Source organism: Sapajus apella, unplaced genomic scaffold (genome assembly GCF_009761245.1).
Source record: "Sapajus apella isolate SASKATOON/1434 unplaced genomic scaffold, GSC_monkey_1.0 scaffold9, whole genome shotgun sequence".
Classification (NCBI taxonomy): Eukaryota; Metazoa; Chordata; class Mammalia; order Primates; family Cebidae; genus Sapajus; species Sapajus apella.
Window position 1 is genome coordinate 2,638,737 of NW_022436949.1, and position 16,136 is coordinate 2,654,872.

At 36.5% G+C, this 16,136-nt stretch overlaps 1 long non-coding RNA gene across 1 annotated transcript; it reads left to right on the top strand.

Moving 5' to 3' along the window:
• Positions 1–220: 220 nt before the first annotated feature.
• On the top strand, positions 221–12,485 carry LOC116551185. Its single transcript, XR_004268757.1, has 3 exons — positions 221–231; positions 3,176–3,179; positions 12,331–12,485. It is a non-coding gene; the product is annotated as an uncharacterized LOC116551185 (long non-coding RNA).
• Positions 12,486–16,136: the final 3,651 nt, after the last annotated feature.

A 16,136-nucleotide genomic window follows, 5' to 3' on the forward strand; every position in this document is an offset into this window, starting at 1 on the left:
AAATTTAAACCTATAAAAGAAATCTCCATTTGTAAGAGTATTTCCTTCCCTGCTCCACAAAGAGAAGGATGACTAAATTACTGGACAGTTTTAATCAATGCAAACGGTATTTTAAATCCTAAATTAAAGGCTTGAATCTGCAAGACAAACCTTACTATTATAACACAATGCTTTTACTAGCCATTTTGCCTTAAGTAGGCCTTTTTCCAAACCCTGCTTCAGAAAATGATAGTATTTAAGCCTGAAGCAAAGCTACTTACTTCTTTGAGATCCCCTCTAGAGATGTGCTCATTTCTCCGGGCACCTCCCATATACACAGGAAGAATGAATGTTATAAAACTTCTGTTTGTTTTTCTTTTATTAATCTTTCATTACAGGAGTCTGTCCCTACTAAAAAGTATAGAAGATTGAGGGTCTGTGTCAAGGAACAAAAGTTTCTCTTCCGGAATCCACAAGGGGCATGGTTTAAAGGCAGGAATTTCCCAGTGCCACACCTCCATCCATGCCTCCATTGAGGAACCTAGAGTTCTTTGTCTGACTTTCCTGGGCGGGCCAGGTGGAAAATCCAGGAGAGATTCTTTGTTCAAAAAGCCTAGGAAGAGCTCTAGGAGGAGAAGGCTCTGTTAGGGCCCAGCAGCCAATCAGCAGCCAATCCAGTATCAGAGTCAAAGATCAATTACTCCAGGGGAAGTTTGGAAGAACTCCTCTCTCTCTCCTCTCTCCCTCCCCCACCCATCCCTCCCCTGCCTAATAAATAACTTCTCTGCTAAACTCTTTGGGTCCACAGTACTTATTTGAATGGTAAGCTCAATGGGCCTCCAGGGCCCCTTCCCCATTCCTGGGGTAAGAGAGATCAAGGACCTGGGCACCTCCGATAGGGAAACTGGGAGCCCCGCTCCCTCCCCCCCACTACCATATATTAATTTTGTCTGTATTAAGAGTTTCATATTATAGCACATACTCTTGTGTAGGGCTTCTTTCATGAAGCATAATGCCTTTTTTTCCTTTTCATCATAGTAGTTTTTGTTTCTTCTACCAATTAGATTATGTTACTTTTATTAACCTAAATTAATGAGAATAAGTTTATCTTCTCTATGGATAAACAGAGCATTTGGTTTTATCTCAGTGAAGAGACACTGTTGCTGGCCTATTCATTTCTAAAGTTCTTCAGTTTAATATTCTTTCATTTTTTCATAATTAGAGCCTTCACTCTACTCATTTGCAATCACCGATTCTACAATTACATACATTGATTTAGCTTTTCAGTCTATCTCTTCTTTTCCCACACTTTCTCATCCTCCCTTTCTCTCTAAAGCACAGATTGTTCTTTCTAGTTACCCTCTCTTCTGACTCTAAAGTAAAACATGCCTGAGATTACATAAAAGTAAAAACATATTCTTTGAAATGAAATTTGTTTTGTAAGTTTTGAAACTTGGGAAACTTTTAAAAATTATTTTTATACTTTAAAATAGATGCTTAACGAAACCCCTGTTAACAGAATCTGTTTTACTGTAATCAACTGAAGGGTTCTTTGTGCCCACTATGCAGATGAAATCAATTCACTGAGACTGTGGCATTGCAGTAAGAAGAGTTTAATTGACATGAGGTTGGCCATTAAGGAGTGATTATTCAAATCAATATCCCCAATGTTGGAGGTTAGGGCTTTTCAAGGATCATTTGGTATACAGGGGGCTTGGGAATGAGAAATGTTAATTGGTTGGGTATGAAATTTTAGGGGTGTGGAAAATGGTCCTCATGTGCTGTATCAGCCTCTGGGCAGGGTCAACAGGATTGGTTGAGTCACAGGGTGACTGGGTGGAGTCAGTCAGTTGTCAGAAATGCAAAAATCTGAAAGAAACATCTCAAAAGTCCAATCTTATGTTCTGAAATAGTGAGGCTATCTACAGGAGTAATTAGAGAAGTTACAAATTTTGTAACTTCCGGAACAGGTTGGCTGATTATTGTTTTACTAGGCCTACATCTTAGCAGAATGATTTTCATTACTGTTACAAAGGCAGATTAGTTTTGGGAAGGACTATTATCATCATTGCTTTAAACTATAAACGAAATTCCTCCCAAAGTTAGCTTGGCATATGCCCAGGAATGACCAAGGAGAGCTTAGAGAGGGAGCAAGATGAAGTCAACTATGTCAGATTTCTCTGTCATAATTTTGCACAGACGGTTTCATTAGTACAGGCTAGAAATAGATGCTGTTGGTACCTACTCAGACCCCATTTACTTCGCAGGTTCCCACATTCTTCGGCTGGTATGAATATTGGCTGCTGAGAGTTCACAGCTGCACTCGTGGCTGGAGAGTTTCCCAGGACCATTGGGCACAGTCTGACGTAGAAATTCATGGGAGCTACAACCTTTCCAGACACTATCACAGCCAATTACTTGCATACAGAAGGCTGGTCCTCTTACATCAAGTGGAAGCAATTCTAAGATGCCATTCACATATGCAGCTCCCCACAGGATCAAGTTGAGACTTCAACTGAAACAAAATTTCGCATAGCTTTTCCCATCACTCACTCCTGCTTCCTTCCCTTTGTCACAGCACTCTCCTGAGGGCATGCCCTCAATAAGTCACTTTTAAATGAATCTCATTCAAAGCCTTTACTTCTGGGGGAACCCAAACTAAGATAGCTTCACTCCTCTTTTATCTCTCTGTGCTCCATGATGAGTCACTGGTTAATGAGAATGGATTAGTTAATATGTGTGCTCTTTTGGGGTAGTATAATCTTTTAACTCTTTAATAATTTTTCATGGAATGAATACTTCAAATTTTTAAATGTTAAGATGCTACAGGGGCCAAGGGAAAGTTTTCCCTTAATGCTGAGAGTTCACCGAAAAATCAACTGACAAGAGGCAGATTAATTGGAGAAAAGACACAAAATTGATTAATGTGAACACGTGAGAACCACAGAGTGATTACTCCCACTTCCCAATGCGGTACAGAAACTTATATGCCATTTTTGGGATTACACAAAGGATGAGGGTTCCCAGAATGGACAAAAGTAGGTTATGGTGGTAAATCAGGTTATGATGGCAAGACAGGTAATGGGAGAGAGACCAAAGGAAGCCAGGCTAATAAAGGTGATTTGTTATTTAAGTGAACCTCACAGGTAGCAACCCTCAAGAGAGTGGATGGTAACTGTGTCTTTCAGACTTTTAGAGGGGTCAGACTCAGTTAAACCTTTCTGGATCAGACAAGGGAAGACCTTCAGAGAAAGTCTAGCTACATCAAATGCAAATATTCTCTTACAAATGCAAATCTCCCTAACAAAAGACAGCTTTGCAGGACTACTGTTTGCTGTCACTCTGAAAACCCATCTCAAAATATGTCAAAGAAGTATATATTGTGAGGTAAATTATTTTAATTTCCTTCAATGTATATATCTTTTTTTTTCAATTTTCATTGTCACTGTGTTATTACCTTGCTTTAACAATTTTGATATTTGCTTTTTATCTCCTTTTTGATTGCATTTGACAAATTTTTTTCATTTTGTTACTTAGTTCTCTATTTTTAACTTTAAAGTTATCCTATGTTTATTTCTTTATTAAAAAATTACTTTAATTTTTTCTTTTTCTTTTTCATGCATATTTAAAATTTACTTATAATTTTTGGATTCAGTTTCCAATATGTTTAAATTAATGCTTATTTTCTCATGTATTACTGAAAATATTAATGCTATGATTTTACTTTTTAGTAGAGTGTGGCTCTCTTCTATATATTTCATATTGTCAGAGGCATTTGAACCAAAGCAACTTCATCTCGAGTGAGGGCTATGAAAAGTGAAGCTGGGACTTGTTGGGCTGTTTTCCCAGGAGGTAAGTTATTAGTAGCCTCTAGATATTTACAGTTAAAGCAACAGATTAATAATGTTTACTAAACAGACCAAGACTCAGGAATGTCCTGATATCCCAATATCTTCAGAACAAAAGCATTCCTGATTTTACTTTAAAGATAATATCAATTCTTGCAAAATATAGTAATTAAGAAAATTAACCCTTTATCGCAAAGCTTTGTAGTAGAGCACATCTCCCCATGATTTGTTGCTGTTGTTGTTGTCCCACATACAAACAGGCATTGTACCTTAGGGTGGGCATTACTATTCTTACTTTTGGGAATGCCCTACTCTGTCTATAAAGTAGCTATTTTTTCACCACTTAACTTTCTTAACAAACTTGCTTTTGCTTTGCACTGTGGACACATGCTAAATTCTTTCCTGTGTGAGATCCAGGAACCCTCTTTTTGGGTCTCCATCAGGACCCATTTCTGGTATCAAGAATGTTTTTCCTAATTTTATTTCTTAAAATTTCTAATATTAAATACCTTTTATGGAAGAAACAAGAGATTTACTCATTTAAATTTGGAAAAGTAGTGTGCAATTTTTTCTTTGTTTTATTTAGCTTTAATGGAACTAATTTATTGCATGACTACTGTGTTTCATGTACTATACTAAGATGTAATTAGGAAATAAGACTTCTCAAAGTAGAAAGTAGATATAAAAAATCAATTTTGTTAAATTACTGTATCTTTGTTAGAATCAGTAGCTTCTTTATGTATGCATGTATGTATGTATGTATTTGCTACATTTATTGTTATATTTTTCTGATTACTGAGCCTATAACACATAGTAATGACACAGACAGGAGACAAGGAAATACTGAGTAGATGAGTGTGGTTCTCTAGCAAAGGCCCTACCCTCACACCTGGAGACCCACGGCCCTAACTGAAGACAGGAATTTCTGTTTTCACGCCCAAATAGTTTACTTTTGGCCACCACACCCCCCATCTTTCCCCTATATAAACCAGAGACCTTAGCGGGCACACACACAAGAAAGCTGAATGTCAAGACCAGCAGACCAGCAAACCAGCAGCAGCCCAGCAGATGAGTGGTGGTGGAACAATGCAGCACAGAAAGAGAGAAGAGGAGGGACATCTAAACACTGACAGGAGGTCAGCTGAGGCTGGCTGGAGAAGAGTCTGGCCATTGGGACCCACTCCATCTCCACTTCCAGCTCCCCATCCATCTCACTGAGAGTCACCTCTACCACTCAATAAAACCTCACACTCATCCTTCTAGCCTGAGTGAGATCTGACTCTTTTGGGACACTGGGCAAGAGCTTGGGATACAGAAGACCATCACACTGGTCCCCGTCCTTGTGATAAGGCAGAGGGTCCATTGAGCAGGTTACTTGAGGATATTGGAGGGGAGGGTTGGTCAATGCAGTTAGACCATTTGTGTTTGTTAATTGTTGCTTATTGAAATTAGGCTTCAACCCTCCCCTAGACATCACGAGACTGGGATGAAATCTCTTTAGATTATTATATTTAAAAGAGATGACCACCAGGTCCTTCAGTAAGGCATTTCTGAGTTGTAAAACTGGCAAGAGGCTGAGAGAAGATTTATATCTCAAAGGGACAGAGAATTTACAGTTGGATCTTTTCTAAAATAAATGCTCAGATAAAGGGGAGGTCAGAGGCCTACAGTCAAATAATTCTGTCTAAAAGTTTAAGTTGAGGGGGACTAAGGCCATCTTGGTTAGCCTTTCCTCTAATTTTTAGGCAGTCAGGTTCTTTTAGGAGTAAGAAACGTCTTTTGAGTTGACCCTCGGGTATTATTTTTAATCTGATAGCAACTGTCCTGTCACTGCAGAAACCCCAATTTATGATGAGTAGAGGGCACCCACTTTTGATTTCCAGAGCTCTGGCAGGTTTCTTCCTAGTTTCATACTATGACATTTCATGGAAGGGACATGTGGGAGCATAAGGGTAAGCCAGAGGTACTGTCTTTTTATTTAACTGGCCATGAATGGCATGTTTTAAGTAATGGTTGGAAATCAAGTACAAACCTCTCATTTTATAAATGAGGAAATTAAAACCTAGAGAATGTAAGTAGCTTTCTTGAGATTCTAAAACCAGTTAAGAAAGTAAGTGGAATGTTAATATTATCTTCAAAACCTTTATTACTTTTGAAGAAATAATAGCTTACCTCTATTGCTGCTTTCAGTTAACATGAAAAATTACCTCTTCAACAGACTTTCATTTTCCCTTCCCTTCTTGAACTGTATTCTGATATTTATTTTTAACCAATTAAAATATTACTATAAAATAATTCTTATTTTTCTTCTTTTACATAAAGTTAATAATTGAACTACTTGTTTTGCTACGAACATGCACTTGTTGCTTTTGCCTGAGAACCAGTAGTTACAAGAAGTTTTGAATAATTTGGAAAATGTGTGGCTTAACAAGAAAGCATTTTTATATTATGTAATAATTTTAACATGCTCTTATTAACAGCACATTTTTTGGATGTATTTCAGAGAAGTGGTTTAGTAAAGTGCCATTGCTTCTAATAATTTCATGCTAAACATGTATTATGAATCAATTACATAAGATTTAGTCAATTATGCTATTAAAAGATACTTTTAATAGGATAATTTATGTAATTAATTATATTAGGTACCTTACAACATATAACAAGTAGATTTCTAGAGCAGGAAAGAATACTTGAAAATCATAAATCAAAAATAAAGTTGTAATTCCCCCAACCAACTGATTGGGCACCTCATCTCAGCCAAGGACATTGCCTAGTTAAACTGAGAAACTAGTTCAGTCGATGATGGGAAGTGAAGGTTAGACATGCCTCATTATACCCTTGTCACTTTGGAATTCAGGCACAACTGACCAGCATTAACATTAAAACAGAGACTTTAAGACGAACAAAACAGACTCTTTGTAGCAATAAGATACCAACAGGACAGCAGGCCCTGCAAGCAATCAAAGTATTTTACCCCAAAATATATTTATTTGACATATTTTGAAAAGGTCTGCAAATATGTCTCTTGTGGGAAAAATTTACATTTTGTAGAGAATACTCCCCCCCACCATTTTTTTTCCAGGTTTCTTCTCTGATCCAGAAGAGAATTAACTAAGAGTCTGTCATTTTTTAAAGTCTTATATGAAATATTTATGATCTGTTCTCTCTGAAGCCAGCTACCTCAAGGCTTTATCTCCATAATAAGACCCTTGATCTCCACAACCCCTTATCTTAACCCAGACATTCACTTCTATTGATTCTAGGTTTTTAGATAGATTCTTAACTCTGTGAATCAAATTTCACCCAATTGTCAATCAGAAAATCTTTGAATCTACCTATAACCTGAAGACTGATCCTCACACCATCCTCACCCTGCTTCAAGTTATTGTCCTGAACCAATGTACACCTTACGTGTATCATTAGATAGCTTATGTCTCCCTAAAACACATAAAACCAAGTTGCAATCACACCATTTTTGGCATATATTCTCAGGATCTCCTGGGGCTGTCTCACTGGCCATTGCCACACATATTTGCCTCAGAATAAATCTCTTCAAATATTTTATAGAATTTGGCTCTTTTCATTGACAAAATATATCTAGACTTCATAGGAATGCATTAATATCAAGAGTTATCTGTATTAGTTTGTTCTCATACTGCTGATAAAGACATACCTGAGTCTGAGTAATATACAAAAGAAAGAGGTTTAATGCACTCCCAGTTATACATGGCTGGGGAGGCCTCACAATCCTGGCAGAAGGCAAAGAGGAACAAGTCACATCTTAAGTGAATGGCAGCAGGCAAAGAAAGAGCTTATGCAGGGAAACTCCAATTTTAAAAACCATCAGATCTTGTGAGATTCATTCACTATCATGAGAACAGCCCAGGAAAGATCTGCCCCTGTAATTCAATCACCTCCTATTGGATGTGGGAACTGTGGGAGTTACAATTCAAAATGAGATTTGGGTGGGGACACAACCAAATTATGTCATTCCACCCCTCACCCCTCCCAAATATCATGTCCTCACATTTCAAAACCAAACATGCCTTCCCAACAGTCCTCCAAAGCCTTAACTCATTTCAGCATTAACTCAAAAGTCCACGGTCCAAACATCTCATCTGAGACCAGGAAAGTGCCTTCTGCCTATGAGCCTGTAAAATCAAAAGCAAGTTAGTCATTTCCCAGATACAATGGGGGTACAGGCATTGAGTAAATACAGCCATTACAAATGGGAGATATTGGCCAAAACAAATGGGTTACTGGCCCCATAAAAGTTCAAAATCAAGCAGGACAGTTAAGTCTTAAAGTTCCAAAATGATCTTTGAATCCATGTCTCACATCTAGATCATGCTGATGCAAGAGGTGGGTTCTCCTAGTCTCAGGAAGCTGGGTCCCTGTGGCTTTGCACGGTATAGCTTCCCTCCCAGCTGCTTTCATGGGCTGGCGTTTAGTGTCTGCAGCCTTTCCAGGAACATGGTGCAAGCTTTCAGTGGATCTACCATTCTGGAGCCTGGAAGACAGCAGATCTCATCTCACAACTCCACTAGACAGTGCCCCAGTAAAGACTTTGTGTGGAAGCTTCGATCCCACATTTTGCTTCCTCACTGCCCTAGCAGAGTTTCTCCATGAAGGCCCTGCCGCTGTAGCAAACTTCTGCCTGGGCATCCAGGTGTTTCCATACATCCTCTGAAATCTAGGTGGAGGTTCTCAAACTTCAATTATTGACTTCTGTGAACCCACAAGCTCAATATTACATGGAAGCTGCGAAGGCTTGGGGCTTCCATCCTTTGAAGCAACAGCCTGAGCTGCACCTTTTAGTCATAGCGGGAGCATCTGGAATGCAGGACGCCACATCCCTAGACTGCACACAGCAGAGAGAACCTGGTGGTCCACAAAACAATTTTTTTCTCCTAAACCTCTGGGCCTGTGATAGAGGGGCTGCCACAATGGTCTCTCACATGCCCTGGAGACATTTTCCCCATTGTCTTGGTAATTAATATTCTGCTCCTTGTTATTGATGTAAATTTCCACAACCAGCTTGAATTTCTTCTTAGAAAATGGGATTTCCTTTCTAGTCCCTTGTCAGGCTGCAAATTATACAAACTTTTGCACTCTGTTTCTTTTTTAAAACTGAATGCTTATAGTAGCACCCAGGTCACATCTTGAATGCTTTGCCACTTAGAAATTTTTTCCAGAAAATATCCTAAATCATGTCTCTTAAGTTCAAAGTTCCATAAATCTCCAGAGCGGGGGCAAAATACCACCAGTCTTTTGCTCCAGTTCCCAAAAAGTTTCTCATCTCCATGTGAGACCACCTTAGCCCAGCCCTTACTAACAGCATTTTGGGCGAAGCCATTCAACAAGTCTCTAGGAAGTTCCAAACATTCCCATATATTCTTGTCTTCTTCTGAGCCCTCCAAACTATTCCAACCTCTGCCTATTATCCAGTTCCAAAGCTGCAACCATATTTATGGGTATCTTTTCAGGAGTTCCCCAATCTACTGTTACAAATTTACTGTATTAGTCCTTCTCATGCTGCTCATAAAGACATACCTGAGACTGGGTAATTTAAAAAAGAAAGAGGTTTAATACTCTCACAGTTCCACTTTGCTAAGGAGGTCTCAAAGTCATGGCAAAAGGCATGGAGGAGCAAGTCACATCTTACATGGATGGCCTCAGGCAAAGAAAAAGTTTGTGCAGGGAAACTCCAGTTTCTAAAACCATTAGACCTCATGAAACTCATTCACTATCATGAGAACAACACAGCAAAGACCTGCCCCCATAATTCAGTCACCTACCACCAGGTTTCTCCCATAACACAAGGGAGTTATGGGAGCTACAATTCAAGATGTAATTTGGGTGAAGACACAGCCAAGCCATGTCATTATCCTTGGAAGTTTTTTTAATAAAAACAATCTCCATAAATATCAGTTTCACAATATATATTTATTTAAAGAAAATTTTAACCTTTCTTTTTACTATATTGTAGAAAAACAAAAAGCTTGGAAAGAACCACAAGCTCCTTGAATTACTGTAGCCTTTTTGAATTCTTCTCTAGTCTTGCCTTCAATTTGTGATATGTTTTAAAATGGCAATTTGGTATTATTGACACACAGATTTTATAAGATTAGATCCCTGAACTCACACATGTTAACATTATTATTATTTTTGCCATATGGCTAATAGGATAAATATTAGCTACACTATACAAAGTGTTAAACTTGTCTCAGACTGAGAAAATACGATTGAATAGACTATTCATTTTCATCTAAGAAAATTTTATCCTGGATTAGCTCTTAGATAGCATGTTGTGCAGAATTGAATTTTATATGGGGTTTTCATATCACCAATAAACTATGAAAGAGATTAGATTAGAAGAGAATGAGACATATTTCATGTCAAAAATAAATTGGAATTGATTTTCAAACTTTGCCTGAAATAAAAAAAGGAACAGAAAAGGTTTTTTTGTGAAGTAAGCTACACCAGCAAATTTAAGTAAAATTATTTAGATATTCAAGTTTTAAATGTTATATAAATGGATATCTTACAAGTATATGTAATGTTAATATGTGCCTGTTTTTTTGGAAGTATGCTTGTATATCTTTGTATATGTGTGTATTTATTTGTTTATTTTACTTGTTTCACATTGTTCTTAATGACTCGAGATGTTTTTAAAATTACAAATAGATATGGTTAAATTGTCTTTTACTAACAGTTCAACATTAAGAATTAGTTGAAATTTAATCTTTACTTAGGTCTTTTATTTATGTTGATAACTTTGACATTTATCCTGATAGAATAATATAAATGAAATCAGTCTTTTTTGTAACAGCAATTCAATCTCGTAGTAAATTTTTATCATTTCATATTGCCTCAACATCAATTTTGAATAAAAGTTTAACTTTCTCATAACAGAAGCAGGGTTTAGCCACCCTTGACACAATTTCTAGTTCTACACCAAACCTAAATGGCATATCATGTGGCCAGAGATAACTCCTGCATATCAGATTGTGCTCCTACTTTCCCTCTGCACCAGAGCAATGGTCAGACAGGCATGGGTCAGCAATGGGTAAGAAAAGAGCCATAAGAGTGTTTGCCAGTATGAACAAGTTCCACATGTGGGCCACCCTGGTGATGGGTGGGAGAGCTAGGGATTAGGCTGCTGTCGGATAAAAGAACTATCTTACTGAGGTAGGAGGTGGAACTCTACTCTAGAAGCTGGGTTCAACTCCAGACCAGTTTGAAGATGGACATGCCTACCAGCACTGTGACTGTTTACCCATTGTCTGTCAATGACCCAGAAGTTACAACCCTTTTTAGGAATTTCTGAACAACTTGTGCCTTGATGTGCATGCAATTAAATGTGGATATAAATGTGATTGCAGAATTGCCCCTGAGCTGCTACTATTGATGCACTGTCTATGGGGTAGCCTGGCACTTCGAGAGCAGTCATGGAGCTGCAACACTGCCACCAAAATAAAGCTTTCTTCTACCACCTGCTCACTCTTGAATTCCTTCATGGAGGAAGCCAAGAAATTTTACAGGTGGAGCCCCAAAATCGGAGCTCCCTTTTCCTGCCACACTGTGAGAGACATACTGTAAATATTCATGTCCAGGTCCCTTAAGTTCTGATTAGGGCAAGGTTGATAACGCCTCTGGTACTAGAACCTCAATTTAGCTGCTGGAGGCTCCCAAGACAATCCTATATCATCAGATGGAAAATAGCAAGCTTATACTATAGAAAGAAATTATTAACATTTGATCAAAGGATGACTAAAACATGAATAGCTACTATTATGTTTATTAAATACACTTTGTATTGAATCATCCACAATTTCTGTAATTTTTCTCATTTTCCCATTAGACCATAGTTCCATATTTAATATAAGCTTTTCTTCCTACTATCCATAGCCCAAAATTATTTAAAAACATATATTGATAAAGTAATTTATCTCTAATATAATACATTAAGGAATATTCCTGAGGAAGGTAGAAAGATTAAAACACTGTAGTAAAATGATAAAATGTATTCAATATATTCTACACTTTATATCAAAATTTTAACATATACTCAAATTTTTTAAAAGAATAAAACATTTTAAAGTTTTAAAAGTTTTTCATATTAAAATATATACAATTCTCTCTTATACAAATAATAAAATATTTGTTTCTTTACCTATGAAAACATGTTCACCTCAACAATGCTTCACATTTTTTCCTCTTATAAGAGAATGATAAAAGATGTCTTAAATGTCTGAAATATTTTTAAATGAATCATGGTTATTTGTTAATTTATAAATGTATGTATCTAGCAAACTGATTTTTATAATAAATGGTTTAGTTTATGCTTTATTGGCTACTTAAATACTTCTAATAATTTTATGTTGGTAGTGATAATTGTGCAGTAAAAAATGCCAGTTTGATGGTTTCCACAATCTTTTAAAGAAAAATGCATGAAATAAAATAAAATTGTGTATTTCTACATTTATAAATAACTACTGAGCAGCCAGAGAGAAAGGTTGGGTTACCCACAAAGGGAAGCCCATAAGACTAACAGCAGATCTCTGTGCAGAAACCCTGCAGGTCAGAAGAGACTGGGGACCAATATTCAACATTCTTAAAGAAAATAATTTTTACCCAGAATTTCATATCCAGCTAAAGTAAGCTTCATAAGCAAAGGAGAAATAAAATCCTTTACAGATAAGCAAATGCTGAAAGATTTTGCCATCACCAGGCCTGCCTTACAAGAGTTCCTGAAGGAAGTGCTAAATATGGAAAGGAAAAACTGGTACCAGCCACTGCAAAAATATACCAAATTGTAAAGACCATTGACACTATGAAGAAACTGCATCAATTAACAGTCAAAATAACCAGCTAGTATCATAATGACAGGATAAAATTCACACATAACAATATTATCTTTAAACGTAAATGGGCTGAATGCCCCAATTAAAAGACACAGACTGGCAAATTGGATAGTCAAGACCCATGGGTGTGCTGTATTCAGAAGACCCATGGGTGTGCTGTATTCAGGAGACCCATCTCACGTGCAAAGAAACACATAGGCTCAACATAAAGAGATGGAGAAATATTTACCAAGCATATGGAAAAAAAAAAAAAAAGCAGGCATTTCAATCCTCGTCTCTGATAAAATAGACTTTAAACTAACAAAGATTTAAAAAGACAAAGAAGGGCATTATACACTTGATCTTAGCCAAAAGGCAGAGAAGTAATAGAAGGGCATTATATAATGACAAAGAGATAAACACAACAAGAAGAGCTAACTATCCGAAATATATATACACCCAGCACAGGAGCACCCAGATTCATAAAGCAAGTTCTTAGAGACCTACAAAGTGACTTAGCCTCCCATACAATAATACTGAGAGACTTTAATACCCCACTGTCAATATTAGACAGATCAATGAGACAGAAAATTCACAAGGGTATTCAGGACTTGAATTCAGCACTGGATTAAGTAGACCTAAAAGACATCTACAGAACTCTCCACCCCAAATCAACAGAATATACATTGTTCTCAGCACCACATCACACTTATTCTAAAATTGACCACATAATTGGAAGTGAAACACTCTCTAGCAAATGCACAAAATGGAAATCATAACAAACAGTCTTTCAGACTACAGTGAAATCAAATTAGAACTCAGGATTAAGAAGCTGAGTTGAAACTGCACAACTACATGGAAACTGAACGACTTGCTTCTGAATGACTACTATGTGTAATAACTACCCAAGTGAAAACAAGAATAATAAAATAAATTTCATTGTCTATTTTAGCATCTGTTTAGAATTTAACACCATTTTGCACTAATTGCCTAATATTTTTATTATGAAATTATTACAATCTAGAAAATTAACATAAAACTTCAAGCAATTAAATTAAATTTATTATCTAATCACCAGCTCTCAAATACCTTAATTTGAGATCATTCATTTTAGATTATTTTATATTATTACAACTATCTAAAAATATGATTTTTATTATCTTTGTTTTATTTAATTTACATCTTCTTACCAGTACAATTTTTATTGATTAGCCAATATGAAAAATCACACCATAGAATAACAAGTTCTTTTACTGACATTTATTTTTTAATTAAAAATTATTTAGCTAAATAATATTGAACATTTCCTTGCAGGGAAAATAGGAAAAACTGGACATTTTTTCATGTTAGATTGTTAGTGACTGTAACAGTGTTAATAATAAAACATTGCTGAATTGAAGGACATTGATATAAACTAGCCCAGTTCACTTGGCTTATAAAAGTGTAATGGTATTTAATATTCAAATCTCAAGGTACTATCAAGATTACCCATTCTATATATTCTTATTCTTTCCACAAACATAAATCTATGATGATATTTTTGTTCTTTAGATTTCCTTAAATGCACTATCTTCCAGAGCAGAAGTTGTCATTCTCACTCCTATTGCTGAAACAAAAAATAAACATAACTATACTCCAAATACATTTCTTCAAAACTATTTTTGACGGTTTTTATTAAATAATTTCCTAATTCCCTCCTTTCTCTTCCAAAATATATTCTGCTTGTTTAAAAAAATCTTCTCATCTTCTCCCTCACAAGCAAATCCAGCCTCCAAAACCTTCTTGCTTTTCACAACATCCAAACATCTTTTTTGCATATCATATAAAAAAGTTATATCTTTAAATTTTATTTTAAAAAACTTTATGTGAAGTTGCAAAGAATCAGAGTTCCATGCAAACTCTCCCACTATTCTATAATGTTATCTGCTTATATAAGTGTAGTATAAGGTAAGAAAATAAACAGAAAGAAATTTACACTGTTGCAATCTATAGAGCTTATTCAGATTTCACTGGTTAAATATACATTTATTTGTGTGTGTGTGTGTGTGTGTGTGTGTGTGTGTGTACTTATGTAGCTCCACGCAATTTTAACTCATCTATTTTTGTGTTCTTATTGCCACAATCAACATAAACATATAATTACCACAAGTCTCCCTTGCGTTATTGTTTTATAATTGCATCCATCCCCTCCACTACCCCATCCAAGTCCTCACAACAATTAATCTCTATCTCGATATTTGTTATTTCATAAATGTTATGTAAATGAAATCATGCCGTATATATTAAATATCATTTTGAGATTGGCTTTTTAAAAATTCTAGGTTCATCCAAATGTTGCAGGGAACCAATAATTCATTCCTTTTTATTATTTTATAGTATTCCATAATATGGATATGAGGGACTGTGTTAAAGAAACTTCTCTTCCTGGATCATTGAGGGACGTGGTTTCAAATGCAGGAATTTCCTTTGAACACCTCCTCCAGGCCTCCATCTGGAGACCAGAGGGGTTTCAAATGCAGGAATTTCCTGGCTCCCTGCCTTAGGGGCTGGGGCTCTCCTACAAGAGGGCCAGGTAAAATTCTTTTTCTGATCTTCCCCCATTCGGGAAAGCCAGGTGGGGCTCTTTTGTCCCTCTGGGAGGAGGGGGCTCTGTAACTCAGGGTTTTAGAATAAGTAGCCAATTCGGTATCAGAGTCAAAGATCAATCACTCTAGAGGAAGTTTAAAAGAACTCGTCTCATTGGACAAGAACATGAATGAGCCCTCAACACCAGGGTTTGTAAAACAAAAAACAAACAAACAAAAAGATTAAAAAAAAAAAAAAAAGAACATGAATAAGGAGGGAATAACTCAAGGGTTAAAACTTCAGCGGCTCCTACCTGAATGGATTCCCCTCTCTGGGTTCCTCTCCCACAACCATGTGGGAGCTGTCTTCTCTCATTCTCTCTCTCTAATGAATTGCTCTTCTGCAAAACTCTTTGAGTCCACAATATTTATTCAAACGGCAAGCTCACTGAGGCTCCAGGGCCCCTTCCCCCTTCTTCAGGGTTACAGAGGCCAAGAACCTACAAGCTCTCAGCCCCCAGAAACAGATGTACATGTTTGTTTAACCATTTATCTACTCAAAGATGTAAGGTGCTATGAATTTGACTAGCTGCTACAGTGATAGTGTCATCTCACACTTCTTCCAGCAATTTATGAGTAAGTTTATTTCTCCACATCAACGCCCACAATTGGTGTTACTATTTTTTATTGTAATCATTGTGATGGTGGGTTGTGGTATCTCATAGCGGACTTAATTTGCATTTCTATAATGGAAAATGATAGAACATCTTTTTGTTGAAAAAATGTTGAACATCTTTTCATGTGCTTATTTGCCACCTGTATATTCTCTTCAGTGAAAGGTCTCCACATGTTTTCTTTTAGCACAATTCTAATTGGTTTATTAAGTTTTGAGAATAAGT